We start from the raw sequence: 7,453 nt of genomic DNA on the forward strand, positions 1-7,453 counted from the left end.
ACATACCTGCAACCCTGGTTAAGAAATAGAACATGACTGATAACTAGACATTGATGGAATAAATACCTAAATTACACAAATTTGTCGCTACTCAGTTGTGATAAATGCCTCAGAGCAAAAGGACAGGGAGCTAGGAGAATAGCCCCAGGGGCTAATTTAGATTGGGAGGGAAGTTGGGAATGTCTTCAATACTTTGCATTGGAGCTGAGTGAAGGGGAGGTAGAAGTTAGCTGGTGAAGAATGGAGGGTGTAAGGGCTTCCTTGCTGGCTCAGTGGTAAAGAATCTGCCTGCCAATGCAGGAGACATGGATTTGATCCCTGGTCCAGGAAGATCCCACGTGCTGTGGAGCAACAAGTAAGCCCGTGAGCCACAACTACTGAGCCTGTGCTCTAGAACCTGGGGGCTGCAATTCCTGAGCCCATGTGCTGCGAGAGTAGCCCTCACTCGCTGAAAGTAGAGAAAAAGCCCACGTAGCAACGAAGATCCAGCACAGCCAAAAATAAATAAATAAATAAAATCATTTTAAAAACACAGAATGGAGGGTGTAGCCTTCAAGGGAGAGACATTGAGTAGAAGGCCTGGAGGTGGGCTAATGTGAAAAGGGCCCGAGACCCGTGAGCAAGGGACAGTGGCCAGAGCGGAGATGGGAAAGGCCAACAGAGGCCAACAGGCATGCTGGTTTGGACTTTATTCTAAAAGCCACAGGGAGTCATAAAGGCCTTTGGTTCAATTTACACTTTAAGATGCCTCTTCCACTCGTATCACAGAGATGGTCACCACAGAGCTCATACATTGTTGGGGGAAAGAGACAAATAAATCTCCTCAGCAAAATAAAATACTCAATACAAGTCCCAGAAGAGTTCTTGCTTTGGGTAATTTTTATTTTAAAAAATAAATGATTTATTTATTTGTTTGTTTGTTTTATTTTTGGTTGTGCTGGGTGTTCGTCGCTGCCCAGGCTTTCTCCGGCTGTGGCGAGTGGTGATCTCTCTCTGGTTGCGGTGTGCAGGCTTCCCCCTGTGGCTGCCCCCTTGCTGCAGAACATGGGCTCTAGGGTGCACAGGCTTCAGCAGGCATGGCACGAGGACTCAGTAGTCCGAGGACTCCCCTGGGCTCCAGAGCACAGGCTCAAGAGCTGTGGCACAGGGGCTTAGCTGCTCTGAGGCATGTGGGATCCTCCTGGACCAGGGATCAAACCGGTGACCCCTGGATTGGCAGGCAGACTCTTCATCACTGAGCCACCGGGGACGCCCTGGGTAATTTCTGAGTAGAGTTTTGCAGGATGAATAGGGGTTTACCGTGAGAGTAGGAAGGCAGACCAGGCAGAGGGAACAGCACATATAAAGACTTGGAGTTTTTAAAGGGTATGGCAGGTTTCCGAACTGTAAAATAGGTTTAGTGTAGAGGATGTGAACTGGTCAAAACCAGCCCATGGATGTTCTTTGTTTTAAGAAACACATTGATTGCCAAGATCTAAACATTTAATGATTTTGTATAAAAATCTAGATTCCTGGTTTTTCTACAAAAATCAGAAAATCTGGTAACTCTGGGCCTTCATTCCCACGAGGCATGATGAAAATGCGTTTTCCAATTTCCCACAGTCCCCACCAGTCCTTTGCCTCCCAACACGGTGGTGAAGGCCCCATTACCATGTTACCATCTTATTCACAGCACTGGCTGCCTTCCCTAGAGCAAGACTAGCCATACTCATGTCTCCATGTAAAAACGGAGGGCTTCCCTGGTGGTTCAGTGGCTAAGAGTCCGCCTGCCAATGCAGGGGACACAGGTTCTATCCCTTGTCTGGGAAGATTCCACATGCCATGGGGCAACTGAGTACGTGAGCCATGACTAATGAAGCCTGCACGCCTAGAGCCTGTGCTCTGCAACCAGAGAAGCCACTGCAACGCGAAGCCTGCACACAGCAATTAGAGAACGTAACAAAGACCCAGCACAGCCTAAATAAACATACAAATTTAAAAGGGGAGATTTTTTAAAATCCAGGAGAACTACATGTTTCTCAGGAAATGACAACCCACTCCAGTATTCTGGCCTGGAGAATTCCTCGGACAGAGGAGCCTGGAGGGCTACAGTCCCTAGGGTCACAAAGAATCAGACACCACTGAGCAACTAGCACATGTGCTTCTCACCCTCAACTGGCTTTATCCTTTGTCTTTCCTGCCTAGTGGCTTCTGCAGATGTTTGAGTTTGCCATACCTGATGTAGCATTGGGACATAAAGCTGGGTCACAGTGGCTTTATGTGCCAGCTCAGAAGTGTGGATTTTGTCCTTTAGGCTATGGGGAACAATTGAGAAATTTTTATTCAGTTATTCAACTAATAGTTTGTAGCAGAAGCTATTGATGCCCAATTCACATCCCTCTGGCCTCACCATTTCGACAGGCTCCTGCTGTGGTCCAGCTGCCGCTGTCGGCAGCAGCTTTTGGCCGGAGGGCTCTCTCCAAAGCTTTTGAAGACTTCTCTGCCCTGAGCACGGCAGGCTGAAAGCGCCAGGCGGGGATCTCCCTACCCCAGGAGTGCCTCTCCATAGAATGGGAGTAGGCGGTCAAATGGACCACCGCGCTCCGCTCCGGGCAGTGTCCTTCACTACCTCCCGGAGGGCTCTGTCACAGCGGTAACTGGCTTGAGGACACACCCATCACCAGCTCCTTCCTTTCTTTCTCCCCGACGGATGTTTCCTGGGGTCACCGCCTAGATAAACTACTTGCCTCTGAACCACTATCTTAGACTCTGCTCTGAGAAATCTGGATTAAAACCTGGTTATTAAGCAGGTGTTCTGTGCTGGAGAACAAAGAGGACAGTTTCTGTTCTTGGGGACCTTACATTGCAGCTGCAGATGAGATAGCCACAAATAAGGAAATGAGTGTTAGCTAGCCAGCTAGCTATCATCTAGCTATCTTTATGTATGTATGTGTATATATAAAATTTTATATATAGGCAAAATTTTAGGTGTCTATATGGAAAGAGAATTAAAATACAATAGGATGTGGTGGGCTTTTTGTATTTTTTTTTTTTAAGGAGTACCATGTGGCTCATGCGATTTTAGTTCCCCGACCTAGATCAAACCTAGGCCATCGGCGGTGAGAGCACAGGGTCCTAATCACTGAACTACCAACAAATTCCTGGGTGTGGGGTTTTGCTTTTTTAAAAAATATTCATTTGTCTCTTTGTCTGCATCAGGCCTCAGTTGCAGCGCTCAGGATCTTTCATTGTGGCGCACAGGCTCTCTAGCTGGGGTGTACCTTCTTAGTACTGTGGAGCACGGGCTTAATTGCTCCGAGGCATGAGGAATCTTAGTTCCCTAACAGGGGATTGAACCCCCATCCCCTGCATTGAAAGACATTCTTAAACACTGGATCACCAGGAAAGTCCTGGTGGGTTTTTTGGAGTTTTTGTATTTTTTTTAATTTATTTGTTTTAATTGAGGGATAATTACAATATTGTGTTGGTTTCTGCCATACATCAACATGAATCAACCATAGACATACATTATGTCCCCTCCCTCTTGAGTCTCCCTCTCACCTCCTACCTCCCACCCCTCTAGGTTGTCACAGAGCCCCAGTTTGAGTTCCCTGAGTCACACAGCAAATTCCTACTGGCGATCTATTTTGCATATGTTAGTGTATATGCTTCCATGCTACTCTCTTCATTCATCCCACTCTTTCCTTCCTACCCTACCCCCTTGTCCAGAAGTCTGTTCTCTACGTCTGTGTCTAAAATATGTCCCCCTACTTCCATTTCACCCATGAGTGAAGGTAGTCAGAGGTATAAACTTCTAGTTATAATATAAATAAGGCCCAAGGATAGAGTGTGCAGCGTGGTGACCATAGTCAGCAATCACATACCGTATATTTGCAAGTTGCTGAGAGTAGATTCTAGAAGTTTCCCCTCACACATAAACACAAAATTGTAACTTGTGTGGTAATGGATGTTAACTAAGTTACTGTTGTGATCATTTTGTAGAATATACATATATCAAATCATTAAGTTGTACATATCAGTCAGTTCAGTCACTCGGTCGTGTCCGACCCTTTTCGACCCTATGGACTGCAGCACACCAGGCTTCCCTGTCCATCACCAACTCCCGGGGCTTGCTCAAACTCATGCCATTGAGTCGGTGATGCCACCCAGCCATCTCAACCTCTGTCATCCCCTTCTCCTCCTGTCTTCAGTCTTTCCCAGCATCAGGGTCTTTTCCAATGAGTTGGTTCTTTGAATCAGGTGACCAAAGTATTGGAGTTTCAGCTTCAACATCAGTTCTTCCAATAAATATTCAGGACTGGTTTCCTTTAGGATTGACTGGTTGGATCTCCTTGCAGTCCAAGGGACTCTCAAGAGTCTTCTCCAACACCACAGTTCAAAAGCATCAATTCTTCACTGCTGAGCTTTCTTTATGGTCCAACTCTCACATCCATACATGGCTACTGGAAAAAAGTTGTATGTACACCCGAAGCTATTATAATGTTATATGTCAATTATATATTAATTAAAAAACAGTTAAAACAAATAAGTAAATAAAATATACCCACAAATTCTCTGATACTCTTCCTTTCAAAAACTGGAGCCCCTGGGAATTCCCTGTTGGGCCAGTGGTTAGGACTTGGCATTTTCACTGCCATGGGCCTGGGTTCAACTTCTGGGAGGAGAACTAAGATTCTTCAAGTCACAGGGAGAAGCCAAAATGACAAAACAACAACAGGACTTCCTTGATGGTCTAGTGGTTAAGAATCTGCATGCCATTGCAGGGGACATGGGTTCAATCCCTGGTCCAGGAAGATCCCATATGCCAATAGGCAACTAAGCCTGTGTGCCACAAATACTGAAGCCTGTGAGCTTAGAGCCTGTGCTCAGAAACAAGAGAAGCCACTGCTGTGAGAAGCCCACTCACCTCAATGAAGAACAGCCACAGCAACTAAAGAGAGCCTGAGCACAGCCATGAAGACTCGGAGCAGTCAAAAATTAACTAATTAATCAAACAAATAAACCAATGAAACCTCATCCAAGCCCTCCAATCCCGTCTTGAGTATTGGCTGGACTGAGTGACCATCTTCTAATGAATAGAGTGACACGTGACAGTTTCAGCCTCTCTCTTGGATCACTAGGGAAAGCCACCTGCCATGCTGTGATGACACTCAAGCAGCCCTTTGGAGATGCCCACATGGTGAGGAACGGAGGCCTCCTACCAACAGCCATGTGGGTGCGCCATCTTGGAAAAGGACCCTCCAACTTCACTCCAGCCATCAGATGACTAGTCCCCACCACATCCTGACAGCAACCTCATGAGAAACCCGGAGCTAAGTCACTCTCACATCCCTGGTCCTCAGAGACTGTGAGATAATAACTGTTTGTTTTAAGCTGCTATGTTTGGCGGTAATTCATCCCTGTAGTATTAGACAGTGATGTGTGAATTTGATGGAGGGACACATACATACGGTCCAGCCCAAAGCACCTGCCCAGAAGTGGATCCTGAATGGGGACTCACACACCTGTAATTCTGTGGGGGAAGGACTCTCAGGAGAGAGAGAGAGAGGGTGAGAGAGGCAGGAAGGATGTGGTCCAGCTCCATGGGGTGGAGGGACAGCCTGGTGTGAACTGCCCCATAGAGTTGGTTCAACTTGAGGCAAGGCACTGGCCCTTAGCACCCCTCAGTCGGACAGCCAGTGGTGGTGGTGTGGGTTGCACCGCATCTCCAGAGAAGGGGGCTTTCACAAGCACAAGATAGTCCCCATAAAAGGGCCGGGTGACAGCCATTCGCAGCCAGCACCAAAGCAGGAAGGAGAGGGGTGTGCTGACCCAGAAAAGGGAATCTAGTTTGGGTGGGGACACCAGCAATGTCTCCGGAAATGGCTGTCAGCCATTTATAGCCAGCAGAGGGAGTGAGCAGCTTAGCCCCATCATTTATCTCATTTTCATTTATCAAATACTTATCTCTCATCTTTTAGCATGCCAGGCACCGATCTAAGATCTGTACACATTTAAATCTTCACAGCAACTTACAAAACAAGCACTGTTTTCACCACCACTCAAGACCGCAGTCTCAGGGACCCTCTCCTCACCACCTGGGGCCCACTGAGCCCCCCCACTCCCACCGCTGCCAGTCACCCCCATCCATCTTGCGGCCCAGAGCCCCCAGCTCTCACCACCCACCTCCGCCTGGCAAATCCTCCTTCCCGCTCTTAATTGATTCTTAATCTGCAGCCTTGGGGCAGCGCTGCTGAGAAGGCAGGTGGAAATCATTTCCTTCAGTGCCAGCCGGCGCTAAGGGCATCTGAGGGGGAGCCCCCACCCCCCGTTTCTCGCAGTGCTGGGCCCACAGCCCCTGCCAAGCTGGGTCCTGCTTATTCTCTGTTCACCCACTTACTCTCCTGACCCAGGGGCTTTGAGGGAGGATGTGGCAAGAAGAATCCTGTCCCCCACAACTTTCCCCCCCTCCCCCCATCCCCACACCAAGCAAGGACCAGAGTTTTCTGGGGGTACTGTGTTTGGGCACCATCCAAGACCCTCCTGTCCCCCAACCCAGAGGGGCTCACAGGGGTCAATTCTGCCCCTCTGGGGACAACTTGGCCATGTCTGGAGCCCTATTTGGTTGTCACAACTCAAGGAGGAGGGTGTTGCTACCCCACAGCTAGTGGGTGGAGGCCAAGATGCTGCTAAACACGTTCCAGGGCAAGGGATCCCAGCAAAGAATGATCTGGTCCCAACTGTCAGCAGTTCCCAGAGTGAGACTCTACTCCCAGACTCAGGGTGCAGCCTTCCCACTGGGGCACAGCCGGGTGGAGGGCCAACACTACACCAGCGACATTTCGAAAGCCCCCCTGATGCTGCTAATGTGCAGCCAAGAACCACGTGGGGAGGGTTGATTTTCAGGCCTCTCTCCCTCTTTCCTCTACAGGGCTCTCAAGTCTGTTAGCAAAGGGCCAGGAAGAATCTGTGTGGAGAAACAGCCCCACACAGACGCTGGCCTGGGCCAGGGTCTCCTTCCACCTCCCTGGTCCCCAGACTTCCTTGGGTACAGGGGTCTGGCCTCCTGACGCTCCTGAGGTGCATGGAGGTGGCGGACAGGGGAGACAAGCTCTAAGTGTGAAGTGTGGGTGCTGAAATTATAAGACGGGAATAGAGGCTGAGGGGACGGAGGAACTAAGCCCCAAGGAGAAAGGGATGGATGTGATGAGAGAGGGGTGGAAATGGAGTGAGCCCTGTGGGTCTGTCCAGGGAGGCCCAGGCCCAGTGTCCATGTGCGTCCAGGACAAGCAGATCACCTTGCCCCTCAAACACACACACTCCACCACCACCCAGTCACGTGCTCACACCTTCACACCCCCTCCTTCAAGTTCCCACACAGCCCCACACACTTACACATTGCACCCTCAATGACACACCCTCCCACACCTCAAATTCTCATAAGTCACACATGACCAGTGATACACTCACACAC

Source organism: Bos indicus x Bos taurus, chromosome 7 (assembly GCF_003369695.1).
Source record: "Bos indicus x Bos taurus breed Angus x Brahman F1 hybrid chromosome 7, Bos_hybrid_MaternalHap_v2.0, whole genome shotgun sequence".
NCBI classification, from domain to species: domain Eukaryota; kingdom Metazoa; phylum Chordata; class Mammalia; order Artiodactyla; family Bovidae; genus Bos; species Bos indicus x Bos taurus.